At 34.0% G+C, this 20,798-nt stretch overlaps 1 non-coding gene across 1 annotated transcript; it reads right to left on the bottom strand.

Annotated features, from left to right (window-relative positions):
• Positions 1-5,005: 5,005 nt before the first annotated feature.
• LOC128032864 (small nucleolar RNA R71) lies at positions 5,006-5,112 on the bottom strand. The gene has a single exon (XR_008189205.1). It is a non-coding gene; the product is annotated as a small nucleolar RNA R71 (small nucleolar RNA).
• Between the last annotated feature and the right edge of the window lie 15,686 nt (positions 5,113-20,798).

Genomic DNA, 20,798 nt, shown 5'->3' with positions numbered 1-20,798 from the left:
GGTATTTATACTTAAGGTTGGTGGCTGAATTTACTAAAAATGGCGTCAAAGATCCCTTGGTTCTCTCCCATTAATGGCCAACCATAACAAGTGGAAATGAGGGTGAGTTGGTTGTTTGATTTAAGCATGGAATCATGCTAAATTTAGCCATGGGGTGGACAATTTCTTGAGCAATCTTCATTTGCTGATTTTTACTAATTTTTACAATGTTGGGACCTCGAAATAATTGTCTCAAAGCTGATTTTAGGGCAACGATAGGCTTGTGCCAAATTTGGGCTTTACTCCCCCTTGTTGGATGGTTTCATAACCTAATAAATAACTAGACATGTCCATCTTGTAACATCAGTTTAATTGGGTCAAATTAATATCTATGACCCAATTTTACATGGTTTTGCCATCCAAGTAGGGTGGATTTGTTCATGTCTATGCAAGAATTTTACTGAGTTTCATATTATATCACCTCATGGTCCCACTGCATTATTTAAACATAGAACATTAAAAAATAACATGAAAATGATTTAATTTATGCACAAAATTCATATAATAAAACAAAAATTTGCATATTTCATAAATTCTTGTCCGTGATTGAGATTCAAGCAAAATTCACTATTTCATTAACAATTGCCCGGGCTTAGTGTTATTTTTTAGTAAAAAGGTGGTAAAAATGACTAGAAAATCCTATACAATTTAGAGTTTACACACCCCCAAACTTAATCCATTGCTCGTCCCGAGTAATGTTTCATGTAAATCACAACTGTTGCTAAGGCAATTTTGCAATAAGATTAAGCAGCATCAATCTTTACACATAATTATGCATCAACAAGATCATGCTCACAAACTCTTTTCATTGATAAGTCACTCATATGCAAACATCATTTCAAAATTTTATTCTAAGTGGGAAACTGCTAACATAAGTTATAGAGTGCATGCTTTTCAAGATCATACATAACATTCACCATTCGATCAAAGTTTCCTTATTAATCAAAGAAAGCAATCAAAAGGTCTAATTAAGGTTGTAATGAGGCTAGGCTTAAGGTAGGGATAAAGAGAGGTGAATTTTAGGTTCAATAATCTTAACCCTATCTTTGCCTAGGATCAATTCGAGTTACATCCTTCTTGCTCATGGGTTTTTTCACCCCCCAAACTTGATTTTGAAACATATGCCCAATACTTCTTAATACTTTGAGTATTTATTTTGCTCTTTTTGCTTGACATTTGAATAGAGCTTTTTTTTTTTAATTTAAACATATGAAGAACATGTACACCCTTTTGTATTTTTCCTCGATCTTTGCTTACCAACACAAGTATAATTAAGATAAGTGCAAAAATAAGATAAAATTTAAAAAGATGGTAGCATGGCTTTTGATGTAGGTAAATAACAATAAAATAGTCTTTAAGGCTCAAATTAAGGTTTCAAGGGTCAAAATTTATATGGTAGGCTTGAAAGGCTCAAACAATCTAAAGGAAATGTGCCTAAATCAAGTTTATATTCTTATGTCTCCTAGGATTTTCCCTCAAGAAAGTTACTAAGTCAATTCTAAAAACTTAAACCTACATGCATGTTTATTTCAAAAGAAGTTTAATTTTTATGGTAAAAGGCTACATAAGACCTAAGAATACACAAGCATTCCATAACTAAAGATAACATTAAAAAACTCAAATAAAATCAGAAATCATGCTTGCATTTAGACTAACTTATGAACAAAAATTCTTTCTGAACATTCATTTATTTCAACATATTTATGTGAAAAGATTGAAACATACTTGAAAATTTAAAAATTTATACAAATATTGCCTTACCCCTTTTAAAAAGAAGTAATGTTCTCATTGCAAAAATAAAGTAATGAATGAAAATAGAACACCAAGTAGGATAGCAAGAAAGAGAGGTGAGTCCTGAAGACTGCTTAAGTACCATTTCTTTCTCAACAATCCAATCCTAGACATGTTCATTCTCATTACCACAACACTTTGCTTTTTTCTAATGAAGAGGCATTGAGCTTATTTTATTCATGCTTGAAATATCTTAGTTATTGCACGAAAGCAAAATACTAACTAAGGAATGGAAATAAACACTTAAAAATAAATACTAAGGATAAGAAATTCCCCCTTTTTATTTGTGTCATCCTCCATATCTTTTTCCTTTTCCTTTCTTTGTTGCACTTGATCCTACAATATTCTCTTGCCATGTCTCAAAGATATGATCTGGGAACTCAGGAACAAAAGTGTTAGAGATATTCTTTAAATTATTTCGTAAGGTATCATCTCTAAATTTTGCATATCTCCAGTAAGCTTGTTGTTGGTTATGGATGAATTTCCACATATCCATCATAGTTAAAAATTCTAAATTCTTCATGGTGTTTGAAGAAGTAAGAATGGTCATCTCAAGATTAAAACTTGGCTCCACTAATTCAGCAACATTTGGTTCCACCCTCGGTTCAGGACTGTTTGTCTCCTCTTTAGTTTCTACTTCTTTTGTCTCATCAACTGAGTCACCTTCCGATTTAGATTTGGTTGATGACCCTTCTGATTTTGGTTCGTTTGGCTCATTGGTTCAACTTAGTTTAATAATCCAACATTTTCACTAACCTCTCAAAGTCATGCCTTGTTATGTAACCTTGAACATAACAGTCCTTCAAGTTTGCCTTTGATCTTACTTGGGCCCTCAAGCAAAGCGAAGTAATCAATGATGAAAAGTAGGCACTTCCTGCCTTTTTCCTAGTATAATATTGAATTTCCTTAAGAATAATTCTCTAAACATTGATAGACCTTTCTATCATAACCGTATACAACAAAACCATTTGCCCATCAAGATGGTGGAACTATGTGAGGGAGGCATGAAGCTATATCAAATAAAGTAAAACCATACCTTAGCCATTAGGATGACTACAATACTTTCTTATAATCATTAGGATCCTGGATTTGTAACCACATTAAGAAATTCTTGAAGAAAATCCTATTTGATATTAGTCATCATGGTACAGTAGTCATCTTCTTCAAAATCAGGAAAGTTAAACAAATCATTAATGGATTCAGAAGTAAGGGGTACCTTCTTCTTATGAATAAGAAATTCATTAGCATCTGACATGGTCAAGTTGGCATAGAACTTTTGCACTAAATCTTCATCAGGCATTGAGAATGCATCACAGAATTGTTCCCAATTTAAAGCATCAATCCTCTTTCGAATTGACAATAGCATGATCATCTTGTCATTGCTCTCCAAATTGAAACATTTTTCTGCCATCATGGGTTTATTCATGAAGATGGAACCAAATTTTTCCCTTACTTCCTCGTTTTGAATCACAATCAGATTTTTGGCAGAAGTCTTGGAAGATTTGGTTCTTTTGCAAGACATGGTGATTTTTTCCTAAAAATAGGCAAAATTTCGACAAAGGAAGGGAAAACAAATCGATAGTGTGTGTGGTGGAGGTTTTCGAAGGTGATGGATTTGCAACGACTACGAGTTTGCGGTGATGACAAGGCTACTCTGGCAATGAAATTGATGCGGTGATAGGAGGGACTTGTGACAAGGGAAGAAATTTGGGAAAAGTTTTGGAATTTGAGGCTAACAGAAAAAGGAATAGAATGGGTGGCTAAGGTTTAAGCTAGTTGCTTGAATGATTGTGAAAAATATGATGGTATGAAAGGGTTTATATAGTGATGGATTAGGGTAAATTTATAGCCAAAATTTAGCTACAAGCAATTACTTGGGCAGTAAATTAATGAGGAAGGGAAAAGTGGTGGAAAATTTAGGGTTTTTGGAGACCCTATGGACGGTTAATAACTCTTGAAAAGAGTTATATTTTAGGCCTCTAGATGGAATTAATTGTTTGTAATTAAGTAAATACATATGCATTTTTAGGATAATTTTAGAACATTGCATAACAAAGCTTGGATTACACTATAATGGTCATCATTTATTACTTTTATTACTTGGAGAAGGAAAATTTGTTGTTGTGGTTAGACACATGTGCAGGTAGAAGAAGAGGATGAAGAAGATGCAAAAGGAAAATATGGGAAGTGAAACATTGTCGTGGCAAATTGTGAGATTGATTGTCAACAAAATGGTCATAGAAATTCCAGGAAGATGACTCAGCACTCTATCCATGTCACTCTCAGCTAGTTGGACGTGTACTAAAAAACCACCCTGAAAAAGAGGAGAAAAAATGTGTGCTGAGAGGGACGGATCTACCCAATAAAAGAAGAAGAGAAAAGAAGAAAAATGATAAAGGAGAATTGGTGTGAGAAGAAAATTGGTGACAGCAGTTTTTCTCTCAGTTTTTTGGAGAATTCCAGCGAAAGAAAGGGAAACAACTTAAGCGAGCAAAATACAGACGTGAAGAAGGGGACAGGCAATTATTCTGGATTCACATACAATCTGAAGATCAAAGAAAAACTAGAGTGTGGCTAGAATTCTCGCCTTTCTGCCTTTATTTTCCTGATTTCTGTGATTCGAACTTATTTGAGAATGTTGATGAATGATTTTATTTTGATTTAACTTTTCTACCCATGAACTAAATCTTTTCTGGGTTGGAGTTATTTGAGTGAATGTTTTATCATCTTTAATGCCTATGATTTGAGATTATCTATGTCATTGTTTCATTCAATTTATGCTTATTTTAAATACATGCATGCAAGCTATAGACATAGTTGATTGTGTGTTGTGTTCTTAGATGTATTTTAATTGTGAACAGGTTAAATATGCAAGCTCTTGAATCATTTGATGCAAGCGAATACTTGACAGAATCTTCTTAGTACTCTATACAGTTTAGATGCTGCAAATGGTAGGGCAGTTTAGGCCACATAATCAAGCTCAATACTTTTTCTTGAAGTCTGTGACTCATTCAGGCAATAGGGTCTCCCTGAAGATGCCCTTAGATTAAAATTGTTCCCTTATTAATTGCAAGATCATGCCAGATCATGGTTGAATGCGTTAGCATCGGTGGCATCTTGGAATGAACTGTGTTAGAGATTTCTGCTTAGGTACAATCCTCCAAACATGAATGTCAAGCTTAGGAATGACATTACATCGTTTGGGCAATTGGAAGATGAAACATTATATGAAGCATGGGAGCATTTCAAGGAACTAATTAGAAAATTCCCGATGCATGGTTTTTAGCATTGGACACATAAAATGTTCTACAATGGTTTAAATGCTCATACGCGAATGGTGGTGCATGCATTTGTTAATAGGACATTGCTTGACAAATCCTACAATGAAGCATACGAAATTCTGAAAAGAATAGTAAAATGACTATCAGTACCCCACTACCAAAGTTGGTACTGGTAGAAGAGTTGCTGGAGCAAGTTACAATGATACTTGATACGATTACATCTTTAACAGCTTAGGTATCATCTTTAAAAATATAATTAAAACTATGAAAAGACCCTCTATACTGCAGGAGATGAAGGTTGCACAACTAGCATGTGTATACTATGGAGAAGATCATGTTTTTGATGAATGCCTATCCAATCTAGCCTCTGCATATTACATGGGGAATTTTAGTCGTAACAACAACAATCCCTATTCAAAAACATACAATCCAGGGTGGAAACAAAATCTAAATTTTAGCTGGAGTAATCAAGGAATGGGAAATGCCAGCAATGTTAATCGACAAAATATGGCTGGTCAACCAATGCCGCAGCAAAATGTGCAACAAATTTTGTCATTTTCAACATCAACTATGTAAGCTCTATTAAAGGAGTATATGGATAAGAATGATGAGATTCTTTAGAGCTAAGCAGCTTCCTTAAAAGCTTTGGAGAATCAAGTGGGAAAAATTACCATTGCATTAAGTTCCAGACAACAAGAAGCATTGCCTAGTCACAAAAAAGTTCTTGATCTCAAGGAAAGGAAAAATGTAAGGCCATAACACTCCGGAGTGGCACCTAGCTGCCAGGAGTTGTGAACGTTGCCTTTGCTGAGGAGGAAAGTTTAGAAGTTCCCGAAAGTGCAACTTTTGAATTAGTAGTGGAACAAACTACAAAATATGGGAGTAAACAAAAGCATATAGAAGCAAATTCATCTTGTAAAGCCAATACAAATGTCATGGCAAAGCAGCCTCAACAAATGGAAGGTAGGCCACCACCACCTTTTCCCCAGCTTTTTAAAAGTCGAAGCAAGATGTTCAACTCAAGAAATTTCTGGAGGTCTTGAAGCAATTACACATCAATATACCTTTGGTGGAAGCATTAGAACAAATGTCTAACTATGTGAAATTCATGAAAGATATCCTATCTAAGAAGAGAATTTTAGGGGAGTTTGAAACTGTTGCACTTACTGAAGGGTGCACAACAATGCTAAAGAATAAACTGCCACCAAAATTAAAAGATCTAGGGAGCTTCATTATACCTTGCTCAATTGGAAACCATTATGTAGGTAAAGCATTATGCGATTTAGGTGCAAGTATAAATCTAATGCCTATGTCTGTTTTCAGGAAACTTGGGATAAGAAAGGTAAGACCTACTATAGTCATACTACAACTAGCTGATAGATCATATGTCCATCCAGAAGGTAAAATTGAAGATGTACTAGTAAGAGTTGACTAGTTCATTTTTCCAATAGATTTTATTATTCTGGAATGTGAAGTAGATAAAGAGGTACCTATAATACTTGGACGACCTTTCTTAGCAACTTGTAGAACATTGATTGATGTACAGAAAGGTGAATTAACCATGAGAATTAATGATCAATAGTTGACATTTAATGTGTTTGATGCTTTAAAGTGTGCAACCCTACATGAAGGATGCCATGATGTTGAATTTGTTGACATTGTAATTCAGGAATAATTTGCAGGACATATGCACAATAATTCTGATGCAGACTCTGTTGAATTAAATAAAACATAATTGACTGAAGCCATTACCAGTGCATTTCATGTACGCTTATTTGGGAGATAATGATACACCACTCGTAGTTATCTCTACCGAGCGTACAACAGATTAAGAGATGCAATTACTAGAAGTCTTTAAAAAATCCAAGAAAGCTTTAGGATGGTCAATTGCAGATATCAAAGGAATTAGCCCAACAATCTGTATGCACTAAATAATACTTGAAGATTTTCATGGAAAATCTATTGAACAGCAAATGAGGCTAAATCTTTTCATGAAAGAAGTAGTTAAAAAGGAGATTATCAAATGGTTGGATGCTAGAATTATATACCCAATTTCTGATAGCTCTTGGATGATCCCTATTCAGTGTGTACCCAAGAAAGAAGGGATCACTGTAGTTAGCAATGATAACAAGGAACTCATTCCCACACGTACTGTCACAGGTTAGAGATTTTGTATGGATTACCAAAAGCTCAACAAAGAAATGAAGAAGGACCATTTCCCTCTGCCTTTTATATATCAAATGTTGGACAGACTAGCAGGGAATGCCTTATACTATTTTTTAGATGGCTACTCAAGGTACAACCAAATTGTCATATCTCCAACTGATCAAGAATGTACTACATTCACTTGTCCTTATGGAACATTTTCTTTCAGAAGAATGCCATTTGTGTTATGTAATGACCTTACAACATTCCAAAGTTGCATGATGGCAATATTTTTCAACATGGTGGAGAAATTGCTTGAAGTATTCATGGATGATTTCTAGGTGTTTGGCGACACTTTTGAAGACTATTTGAAAATTTTAGAGTTAGTACTATACCAATGTCAAGAAAAAAAATCTTGTGTTGAATTGGGAAAACTGCCACTTCATGGTTTGTGAAGGCATTACTTTAGGCCATAAGATTTCACAGCAGGGAATTGTTATCGACAAAGAAAAAATAGAAGTAATTGAAAAGTTGCCACCACTCACTTCGGTGAAAAGAATTAAAAGCTTTCTTGGTCATGCTGGATTTTATCCTCTCTTTATCAATGATTTTTCTAAGATATCCAAACCTCTCTGTCAATTGTTGGAACAAAACAGGCCATACCATTTTGATGAGTTATGCTCAAAAGCGTTTGAAGAGTTAAAGGAGTGACTAATTACAACACCTATAGTCACTACACCAGACTGGACTTTACTATCCGAACTAATGTGTGATGCAAGTGACTTTGCTGTAGGAGCAGTTCTAGGAAAAAGAAAATCCAAGATGTTTCATGCTATATATTATGCTAGTCGTATGTTGATAGATTCACAGCTCAATTATATCACCATAGAGAAAGAATTGTTAGCAGTGGTATTTGCCTTTGAAAAATTCAAAGTTTATTTAGTGGGCACCAAAGTCACAGTTTATACAGACCATTCTACCATTAAATAGTTGGTGACAAAAAAGAGGCCAAGTCCAAACTCATTAGATGGATATTATTGGTGCAGACATTTGATTTGGAGATCAAAGATAGGAAAGGCACTAAAAATCTAGTGGCTGATCACTTGTCACGACTTGAAGCAGGGAATAATTATGGTGATAGTCAAATGATTAAAGACGAATTCCCTGATGAGCAATTATTGTTGGCTATGGCATTGCCATGGTATGGTGGTATTGTTAACTTTCTAGTCAGTGGGTTGCTGCCACCTACGGTCAATCATCAAGGACAAAAGAAATTCCTTCACAATGTCAAGCAATATTATTGAGACGAGCCATTTTTATTCAAGCAGTGTGCAAATCATGTAATTCAAAGATGTATTCTGGATGATGAAATTCAAAGTATCTTGCATCACTGTCATTTTGTACTTTATGGCAGACATTTTGGAAGCATACAAACTGCTGCAAAGGTTCTTCGATCTAGTTTTTATTGGTCCGTCATGTTTAAAGATGGTCATGAGTTCTATCAAAGTTGTGATCGCTTTCAAAGAACTTCTAACTTATAAAAGAGACACGAAATGCCACTGCAAAATATTTTAGAGGTGCAATTATTTTATGTATGGGGAAATGATTTCATGGGTCCATTTCCACCATCCTGGGGCAATATCTACATTCTTGTCACTGTGGATTATGTCTCCAAATAGGTTGAAGCTGTGTATTTACCAGTAAATGATGCCAAATTAGTTCTAAGATTCCTACATACAAATATTTTTACCAGGTTTGGTACCCCTCGTGCTTTACTTAGTTATGAAGGTTCACATTTTGACTACGATTAGTTGCCAACGCTCTAAAAAGATATAGGGTTAAAAATAAAATTGCCACGACATACCACCCACAGACAAATGGACAAGCTAAAATTTCCAATAGAGAAATCAAGCAAATTCTAGAGAAATTTGTTAATCCCAACTTCAAGGATTGGTCAGCAAGGTTGGATGAAGCCTTATGGGCTTATTGACAGCTTTCAAGACACCGTTGGGAATGTCACCTTTCAAGCTTGTCTATGGTAAATCATGTCATTTGCCAGTTGAGCTAGAACACAAAGTATTTTGGGAAATCAAGAAACTAAACATGGCTTGGGGTGCTGCAGCAACTCATCGATTACTAGAGCTTATTGAGATGGATGAATTTCAAGCTCACACCTATGAGAATGTTAGACTATAGAAAGAAAAGACAAAATGATGGCATGACAAGAAAATTTTGCCACAGTAATATGTACCTGGACAACAAGTTTTGCTAATTTAATTCTAGACTTAAACTATTTACTGGCAAATTAAAGTCGAGATGGTCTGGACCATTCAAAGTCGAGCGTATATACCCTCATGGATCTATCGATGTTAAAGATGGAGAAATAGGATCCACTTTCAAAGTAAATGGTTAATGCCTGAAACATTATTTTGGAGCTCCTATAATGCGCAACAAAAAATTTATTTCTCTTAGAAATACTTAATATTGTTCTCTTACAAAAATTTTCTTTATTTACTTTTTGTATTTAATACCCAATAAATTTATTTAACTGTTTATTTTTTTTTCTTGTTAGAGGTTTATTTTTGGGCCAGAATACATACAAATTGAAGCCATTAGCCCAATTCTTTTAATTTCCACAAATTTGAGCTAAATACATTTTCTTTTCTCGCTAAATGCTAATTGTTTTACCTTGTCAGACCATGATTAAGGCCAATTTTATCGCACACGTCACAATTTCTTCTCTCCTTTTTACCTAGCAAATTCAATTTCTTCCCACATTTTCATCTCGTTTTGTTTTCTACTTTTACTCTCTATTTCCTTCATAACGTAATAAAACTAGCCTTTTCATTTTCAAGCTTTCTATATTTTCTTCAATGGCTTCCTAAACAACTTCTGCTTCGACCTCTGCCTCTCCACACACCTTCTTCAATAAGCTTGCTGAAGAAAAAGGATTCTTTATTCAGGATGCTCCCTTCATGGGGTATACATAAGCCATCTCATCAGTTGTTGAAAAGCATGGATGGGGAATCTTCTGTCTCCATCCTAATAATGTCTTCGCAAAGGTAGTGAAAGAGTTTTATGCCCACATTACTTCTCTTGACAATGCATTTATATATGTGCGCGGTGCATCAGTTCTACTTGATGAGGATTCCATCAATGCCCAATATGGATTGTATGAAGGTCCTGACGAGCATGCTAACTTTGTGAAGACAATGTCCCCAGAGCACTTAACCTCGGTTCTCACTGATTTTTGTGTGAAAGGTACACAATGGTCAATTTCAAGAAATGTCTGTTACACCGTTGGCAGAGTCTTATTGAAGCCTCAATGCAAGATTCAGTACCATTTCTTGAAAACCTATCTCATTCCTTCTACACATAATGCTACAATCTCGAAGGATCGATTGTTGCTTCTCCATTCCATAATAGTGGGCCAAAAGATTAATGTTGGAAACATTATCTTTCGTGAGATTCATCATTGTGCCCAAAAAAATGTTGGCACCTTAAATTTCCCCTTACTAATTAGTGCACTCTACCAAAGAGTCAAGGTTCCCCTACCACCGAATGAAGACCACCTTTTGAACAAAAGGGCTATTACAATGTACATTGCTTAGAAACTGGCTGGCGAGGAAATGCCAAGGCAAACTTGCACATCTCCGTCTTCTCCTCCTAGGACTACTTTTGTTGATACCTCAACTTCTCACACTAATTTTGTGTGGCGAATGATTGAAGCTCTAGAGGGTTTGAAACAACAATTTTGTGTGTTGGAAAAACATCATAAAATGCTTGTCGTTGAATTTGGAAAAGCTCAAGAGGAGATGGCCATCTTCTGGATATGTTCGCCAATGTGATATTGCCATTCATGAATCCCTGCAAAAGAACTTCTTACGCCCAATGCCACCATTTCCTATTTTTCGTAAGGAACTGCTATTAAATCCTAAAGCAGAATATGAAGAACCTACTACAGCTCCTACGCACAACCAAGAACCAGAGAGAGATGAAGCCAGGACAATCTATCCACATTGAATCTGATGATAATGGAATGGATAACACTCAGACTAGTGCCTACACCACAATTCAAGGCCCCAATGACGCCTAGGAACGTGCAGTTCATTAACTGATTGATGAACTCACAAAGTCTGATACCGATGATGATGAGGAAGAGGTGCCCATCAACTAGCTTAAGAGAAAAATATTCAAAAAGGTTACTGGTAAAACCGTTCAAGCTAATAGTAGTGACCAGGATCGGCCGCAACGTTACAAACAAGCTCCAAGGAAATCTACACAACGCAAGTAAAGTAACATTCTTCCCATCAAAACTTTGATTTTGATAAATTTCATTCATTTTATTTCATATTTGGTAATTGCATTCATGTAGCTTTTATTCATTTAACTCTTTCATGTTCATGCATTGAGGATAATGCCCTTAGGTTTGGGGTGTGTTGTGCATATAGATTGCATTGTTAATTGTTTATACAATCGTTTTTCCATAACATTCAATTGTCGTTCAACTGTCTGATTATGTGAGTATATGATTATCAATGATGTTCAATGAGGATAATAACTCTTCTTTGTAAACTTATAAAATATTGTGATAGTTGTTTAGGCATGTTTAGCATAGGACAATTGTTGAAAATGAATTTCTAAAAGCAGAATAATTGAAATATAAATGCAATTAGGCTATAGTAGCTTTCTTTGAATAAATTTAGGACTTCTTGACTTAATTTCAGAGAGTAATAGTGTATAATTTATCATGGTAAAATAATATGAATAATCTAATGTTTGAATCTATTGAGTAAGTCAATAATATTTTGTTTGCTCCATTATATTGTTGACTAGAAAAATGAGTTCAGATATGAGTTTTAGTAAAAAAAGATGTATTTTAGGGACACTCCACTTAATTTTTAGGTTAAATTGCTAAAAAGGTAGTTGTTTGCTTCATCCATCTTTTTAGTTAAAAGCTTTGTTTCATGAGTGATTTATATTCATCTTGTGACATGATACAATACATGGTAGTCTAGTGTATGCTCCATTGAGATTGTCAAGTATAAAATCATGTGGCAATATGAATTCCCTAGAAAATTTGTGTTGGAAATTGAATAAATGTTAAAATAAAACTAAGTTTAGAAGAGAGATAACCTAGGTATATTCAGAAGAAATCTGCTATAGTTTTAATTGTTGAAATATTTATGAAGTTTTACCTTTAAGAAACATTTTCTACACTTCATTTGCTAAGCAAGTTTACAAGAACTGTAAGCAATTTTTCTTTGTTTCAGTAAAAGATTGCTAAGAATAGAGGTACACAGTATGCTCATTATGATTTGACAATATAATTGGTGGCTGATTGTTTTGGCAATTCCTTGCATTCATGCATATTCATACATTATTTGCTTAAGGACAAGTAATAATTCAAGTTTGGGCATGTGATAACTCTTGAAAATAGTTATATTTTAGGCCTCTAGATGAAATTAATTATTTGTAATTAAGTAAATACATCTGCATTTTTAGGACAATTTTAGAACATTGCATAACAATGTTTGGATTGCACTATAATAGTCATCATTTATTATTTTTATTACTTGGGGAAGGAAAATTTGTGGTTATGGTTGGACATAGGTGCAAGTAGAAGAAGAGGATGTAGAAGATGTAGAAGTAAAATACAGGAAGTGAAACATTATCGTGGCAACGACACCTAGTGGGTAAATTTCTCCTTTTCACTATTATGGGCCTCAAGCCTAAACTACAATTATTTTGTTGTACTAAAAAAATAAACTGAACTAGAAAAATAAACTGATTAGTACTTGGGCCAAATTGACCCTCTTAATAAATATAAACAAATAAAAATTAAAATTTTAAAATTAAAATTAAAACTTTTTGATTACATAGAAAATTCTTTCTCGAAGAATTACATCAAATTAATTTCCCAGGAAAGGTAGGAGGGGTCACAAATGGTCCTGCTTAAATTCCAATCTCCTTAGATAGACTTAATTTAATCTATTAATCCAAGAAAATAATTTCTAAGTATGTCATTTATTAAAAATAAAAACATAAAAATTAAGGGTTTATTAAATTTAACGAGGTTTCAACTTGCTCAACTTTACTATCCTAATAGTGTTTGAGATGTTGACCATTAACTTTAAACATTCCTTCCTAGTTGTTGTACAATTCTACTGCTCCATATGGGTAAACTTTGTAGATGGTATAAGGTCCTTTCCATCGGATTTGAGCTTTCCCAAAAATAACCTTAACTTCGAATGAAACAGCAATATTTTCTGTCTTTCTCTAAATTCACACGGTTGTATCCGGTTGTCATGCCATCTCTTAGTCATTTCTTTATACATCTTGGCATTCTCATATGAAAATAACCTCAACTCCTCTAACTCATCATGTTGTAACATCCTTTTCTCACCAGCTTGCTTAAGATCAAAATTTAATTGCTTTAAAGCCTAGTGAACTTTATTCTCCAACTCAAGCGGCAAATGACATGCCTTTCCAAATACTAACCGATAAGGATTTATTCTTAACGGTGTCTTAAAAGCAATTCGATAGGCCCATTGAGCATCATCAAGCTTTCAAGGCTGATCTTTTCTATTAGGTTGCACTACATTTTCAAGGATTCCTCTGATCTCATAGTTCACCCGTTCAACTTGCCCATTTGACTATGGATGATAGCTAGTGGCAATTTTATGTTTCACTTTGCACTTGTCAAGCAACCACTTAAGCCATTTGCTTATGAAGTGAGATCCTTCATCACTAATTATAGCTCTCGAAGTCCTAAACCATGTAAACACGTGCTTATGTAGTAATCGTATGACTACCTTAGCATCATTCGTTGGGTATGCTTCGGCTTCAACCCTCTTGGATATGTAGTCGACAGCTACTAAGATATACCTATTACCATAAGAAGAAGGAAACGAGCCTAGAAAATCAATGCCCCACACATCAAATAATTGTACCTCTAAAATGTTTGTGAAGGGCATTTTGTTCCTCCTTGATATGTTTCTGGTCCTTTAGCATCTATCACAATTTTTCACATAAGCATACGCATCCTTGAACATGTTTGCCAAATGACTCCTACTTGTAAGATCTTCATTGCAGTGTAGGAACCACCAAAGTGTCCCCGACTCGGAGATGAATGGCAATGGTAAAGGATCTCGTCAATTTCACTTCTAGCTACACACTTCCTGATTATGTTATCTGCATATTGTTCAAACAAAAATGTGTCCTCCTAAAAATAATACCGACTATCGTGAAGGAATTTCTGCCTTTTTTGGTATGATATTTCTTGCGAATTATTTCACATGCTAAATAATTTGTATAATCAACAAACCAAGGTATTTCATTAATTTGACTTACCTCAAAGATATGCTTATCAGGAAAATTTTCATTAATTGGAACATGTGAATGAGTTACCTCATTTTGTTCCAACCTCAACAGATGATCAGCTACTTGATTCTCAACACCTTTTCTATCTTGGATTTCAAGGTCAAATTCTTAGAGTAAGAGTATCCATTGAATTAGCCTCGGTTTAGCATCTTTTTTGTGAGTAAGTATTTAATGGTCGCATGGTTAGTAAATACTATGACTTTCGTACCTATGAGATAAGAACGGAACTTGCCAAAAGCAAAAACTATAGCAAGGAGTTCTTTTTCAGTTACGGTGTAGCTAAACTGAGCTCTTGTCAAAGTTATGCTTGCATAATAGATAGGGTGAAATACTTTGTTCCTTCTTTGCCACATCACATCTCCAATAGCAAAGTCACTTATGTCACACATTAACTCAAAAGGTGAGCTTCAATTAGGTCTAACAATTATTGGGGCTAAGGTTAACTGACTTTTCAACTCTTTAAAATCTTTTATACATGCTTTGTTAAAATAAAAATTTGTATCTTTCTCTAACAGCATACAGAAAGGTTTAAAAATTTTTGAAAAATATTTTATAAACCTTCGATAAAAATCGGCATGGCCTAAGAAACTTCTAACTCCTTTCATACTAACTGGTGGTGATAATTTTTCATTTATGTCCACTTTCACTTTATCGAATTCGATCCCATTTCTGGAAATTTTGTGTCCTAAAATAATTCTCTCATTAACCATAAAATGACATTTCTTCTAGTTAATGACAAGATTTGTCTCTTCGCACCTCCATAGTACCTTAGCGAAATTACTCAAACAAATATCGTAAGTATTACCAAAAATAGAAAAATCATCCATGAAAAACTCAACAAAATTTTCTACCATAACAATCAATATTGTCATCACGCATCGCTGATGTAACAACCCGTTTTTCAGTGGTATCAGAAACAGTGGTTTTAGGGCCACCAAATCCAACGAGTAAGTTCGTAAATATTATTATTTAATATTTATGAATCAAATATGGTTTTAAAAAATGTTTTTGATTTGATAGCTTATGTTATATAAGCGAGTTATTAAGTTCAAGTAGCATGACCTTAAGGTCAAGTTATTGTAGAAAATGAGGTATCGGGACCTCATTTCTATAAACAATGCCGTAAATATTTTTTATAAATATTTACAGAGTGTCATTAAGGTGGTATTAAAGTTCTGTTGAAAAATTTTAACGTTTCGATAGTTAATTAATTAAAAAGGACTAGATCGTAAAAGATAAAAAATTTGATCACTATTTTATTTGAGTGATTAAATAACTTAATGAATGAAAGTATATGGACTAATATGATAAATATACCATATTATATATGAGTGGGCGGTTGGCTTTGTCTTATTATGAAAATATGTCTGCTTTATTAATTAAATAAAACAAATTAAAAAGTAATAAAATAAAGTTAAAGATATAATCTTTTTTCATTTAGTTTTTTGCCAAAATTGAGAAATAAGAAAGCCATTGATAGACCTTCAAGCTTTGTCCAAGCTTCATAGGATGCATGTAAGTCCGTTTTAGCCCCATTTCTAGTAATTTTTATGTTTTTGAGATCATTGTAATTAGGTCCAGCTAGCCCGTACCTTCGTTTTTGAAACTGTTAAAGATTTTGAATGTTTTCATTGATGAATCTTGTGACTTTTTTAAATTATGAATTTGGAATTTTGATTGATAGTTAAAAGTATTTTGTTAAGTGATTTTTGATGAATTTTCCAATTAGGGACTAAATTGTTAAAGTAGTGAAAGTACAAGGATTTGATGTGAAATTAATACAAATTTGGGATTTTTTGGGTGCCATGAGCATTCAAATAAGCTTAAATTTGGAAAAAATGGTTAATTTGCATGTTTGAGGCTTAGGGATTAAATTGAATAAAAGTAAAACTTTAGGGGTAATTTTGTAAAAATGTCAAAAAGTGACTAAATTGCATAAAACACATTGCTTCACTGTCTAAATTGATAGATTGAATGAAATTATTAATTTAGATCAAGATTAGGTGGAAAATCGAGGAGAATGTAAATTTACCAAAATGCCCTTGTACGTTGACATTTCTGCAATTTAGTCAAGTAAGTTCATATAAACTATAAAAACTTAACTGTGAGTTAAATTGACTATTTCATGTGCTATTCTATTGTACATGAATTAATATATAGATGTTATTATGCAATTTATTATGTCATGAAACGATAGAAATTCAAAGACATACGACGACTATTAAGCCCCGTTTAAACCTTAGGAATTCGTAGGATACAAATGACATGTCATTAGGGTTTACATGATTCAAGTGCAGGTCTTCAATGTTCTATTGGTGGCTGAGGTCCGACGCGTGTTGCGGATACTCCACAGCTCGTGTGAGCAACATCGTCTAACTACGTTCCAACCCACAGCTCGTGTAACCAGGCCCATTTCCATAGCTTGTGTGAGCACACTTATTAATAGCTCGTGTGAGCATATATGTACATGGATTGACAGATTGTAATTATATGAGCTAGCATACTTTGCATGAGCTATCTTGAGTATCCAATGATATTCTATTCGGTTCAACAAACATGAATTGGAAAGGAAACGGTAATGTTCAATATGAGCAAATCAGGTATACATGAAATATATTGAAATGATGAGATACATGGTAAGCATGTTATTATGAAGGATGTTATATCCAATTGAATCATATTCAAGTATAATGGTTATCTAAGTTGAATTCATGTAAAATATGTTCAAGCATGCTAACATGTGTTGTTGTTTGATGCTTAGGCATGTGCCAAGCTATTGGTTGGATTATCTTATGTTTACTTATAAGTTATGCATTAAAATGGTAAGTGCGCAAATAGAAATATGCTTGTGTTTATGAAAGAATGGTAAGGTTTAAATTATGTAATTTCTTGTGAAATGGTTTATCATGTGGTTAATTTCAAAAGAGCTATGTTTAAATGAACTAGCTTGTGGCTATGGTTGAAGATATTCTTATGTTTTGTGTGTTATGCATATGAAACGGTGTGGAAAGGTAATGAAATAGTAAGTTCATACTTGAAGTGTAAAATGATGAAAAAGGAAATGATGAGTTGAATTGATGTTGTTATTTAAGCTAAAGAAAATAAATGAAATGGAAAGTAATGAAATGCAAATGAATATAAGAAAATATGAAAAGGTTTAAGTTTTATAAAATCCTATTATGCTAGGGATGATATGTATATGTAATGCTGTGGATTTATTCCCTTTGTGAGTTGTTGAATATGGTTTCATGAATCTTGCAGTATTGGTATAGGATTATTCTTGATGTGTATAAATTTCATATTTGAAATGGATTGATATGGCTAAAGTTTATTTGAGCTTACTAAGCATTCATTGCTTACGTAGTTTTTTTCCTTTACTTTTTAGATTATCGGAAGCTCAATCAGGTTAGAAGCTAGTCAGAGATCCATCATACTATCCATCAATTATATCGGTAGATTTTGATGTATTGGTTAAGGTTATAATGGCATGTATAGGTGGACTATGTCTAATGTTTAATTGTTGAGTTTTGTATATATATGTGTCATTTTGGTTGATGATTATGGCATGAAATGTTCCCTTGGATTTGAGGTACTTAAGGTACTATTGATTGTTTGTTGGTTGTGGTTAATATGGTCAAATTGATGCATGTTTTGAAATTACTAAAATTGGTATGGTTGTTATGTATCAATTATGTTATGTTTTGGCATGAAAATAAGATAAATGATAATTAGTTAAATATGCACATGTATAGGTGTTTTGGATGATGTTATAGCCATTATGTTTTGGCTTGTAATTATGGTATTTTGAGTGGTTGAAATGGTTGTTATGTTGGTATATATATGTGACCTTATGATGGTTGATTTTATAGTCTTTATGATGCTTAAATGATAGAAGTTGAAATGGCACTTAAAATGTGTGTAATGGAATGTTCTTTGACAAGGTTGAATATGGTCATTTTGGTATTTGGAATGTAGTAGACATATATGGCTAATGGTGCTAAATGTCAACTGGCCAATTTGGTATTTTTTGTGTGAATTTGATAAGTAAATAAAATTGTAAGTTTTGGCATAAACTTAGTTATAAGTTGATTGAAATTTTGGATAAACTATGCATATGGTTATACATGTCTAATTAATGTGATTGAGGTGCCTTTTGGGCATAGCGGTTGTATGCACATATACATTATTGGTTTAGCTTGTGGATGCATTAATTGGTGCATTTTGAATGCTTGTTTACATGTGGAAAATAGGTTGTAGGTGTGTGCATGATTGGGTGAGAACAATGGCTTGGAAATGGCCTATTGTTCATCCACACGGCCAGGGACACGGTCGTATGTCTCAGTCGTGTGTGACACACGGTCCCCTGTAGCTTTCAAAGGGTTGCAAGTCAAGCAGTTACGGCTTAGTACACGGCCTAGCACATGGACATGTGGCTTGGCCGTGTTACCCAAGCCAGAGAGTTATACGGGCACGGACATGGGTTGGGACATAGCCATGTGTCCCTACTTTGAATGTCCACACAGCCTAAGAGAAGGGCATGTGTCTCAACCGTGTGAGTCACATGCCATGTGACCTCTGCAGTTTGAAAATTTTTATCTTTTTCCTAAAAACTTCATATGTTTTTTATTTTAGTCCTAATTCGTTTCTAATTTGTTTTTAGGGCCTTGAGGGCTCGTATAAGGGACAATATGTATGTTATTGATTGATTTTGCTATGATTGATGTTGTGAATTACATGTTTTAAATTTTAGATAGTTTTGAAATGTAAACTCCGGTAATGCTCTGTAACCTTATTGCTGCGACAGATACGGGTTAGGGGTGTTACAGTTGAAATGTGGTAGGTGCATTACATAAACCAAAAGGCATTCGGCTAAAAGTAAATGTACCGTACGGGGAAGTAAAAGTGGTTTTATGTTGGTCTTTCGGGGCTACAACTATTTGGTTGTATCCTCAATATCCATCTAAGAAATAGTACTATTTGTTACCTATCAGTCGATCTAGCATCTGATCCATAAAAGACAGCGGGAAATGATCCCTCCGAGTTTTTTTAATTTTCGTAATCAATACATATTCTCCAGCCCGTCACAATTCTCATCGGGATTAACTCATTACATTCATTCTCAACAATCGTAATTCCACCTTCTTTGGTACATATTGTATTAGATGTATCCATGAACTATTTGAGATTGGGTAGATAATTTTCATATCTAACCATTTGATCACTTCCTTTCGAACTACCCCTTTCATGATAGGTTGAGTCTCATTTTCCCATCAATTCCAGCTCGCTCCGTTTCTTCTAGGATAATCTTGTGCATATAGAAAGCAGTGCTTATACCTCAAATATTAGCTATGGTCTAGCCAATCGTCTTTTTAAATTTCTTTAAAACTTTGATTAGCTATTCCTCTTGGTGTTCTGTTAACTCTACTAAAATAATCGCAGGCAAAGTAGAACAATTACCTAAGTAAACGAATTTCAAATGAGAAGGAAGTACCTTAAGTTCGAGTTTGGGTGGTTCTTTGATTGACAAATTCAGTTGCACACACTCTCGAACTTCCAATTCTAACAGTTCAAACCGTGCTGGTTGAGCATAGCTCTTTGGATTTTCTTCCATCAAAGCCATATATTCATTACCTTCTTCATCTTCCAATGGATCAGACTCTAAGGTATTCTCCAATGGGTCTTCAAAATTATTGTACCATTCCATAGAAACTAAGATTTCTAGCTCTTCTATCATTCAACATTCCTCCATCGGATCAGGAAATTTCATTGCTTTAAGAACATTAAACGTTACCTGATCGTCTTGAACTCTCAAGGTGAGTTCACCTTTATACAAGTATAAAGTCCATTTTCAATGAAATTGGAATAGCGATTTGGGGACCACAAATCTGACAGATAAATTATTCTTTTAATTTTATTTTAATGTCTATGAGAGCCTAGTAAAGTCGTATTAAAATTTTATTAAGAATTTTTGACTTTTGCATGCCTAATTAAGTAAAAATGAATAAATCGTAAAAATTGTAAAAGTAGAGTTCCATTAGTTAAGGGGGTTAATGGCTATGGAACATTAAAGTAAGAGGGCTTAGATGATAACTAAACCATTTATGTAGTTAGTGGATATTCATGACAAGATTTTATTGAAATTTTGAATGTTTTTAAAGG

The sequence above is a fragment of the Gossypium raimondii genome, chromosome 9 (genome assembly GCF_025698545.1).
Source record: "Gossypium raimondii isolate GPD5lz chromosome 9, ASM2569854v1, whole genome shotgun sequence".
Taxonomy (NCBI): Eukaryota; Viridiplantae; Streptophyta; class Magnoliopsida; order Malvales; family Malvaceae; genus Gossypium; species Gossypium raimondii.
Note: the sequence above shows the minus strand (reverse complement) of the source record. Positions and strands in the feature narration are given on the sequence as shown.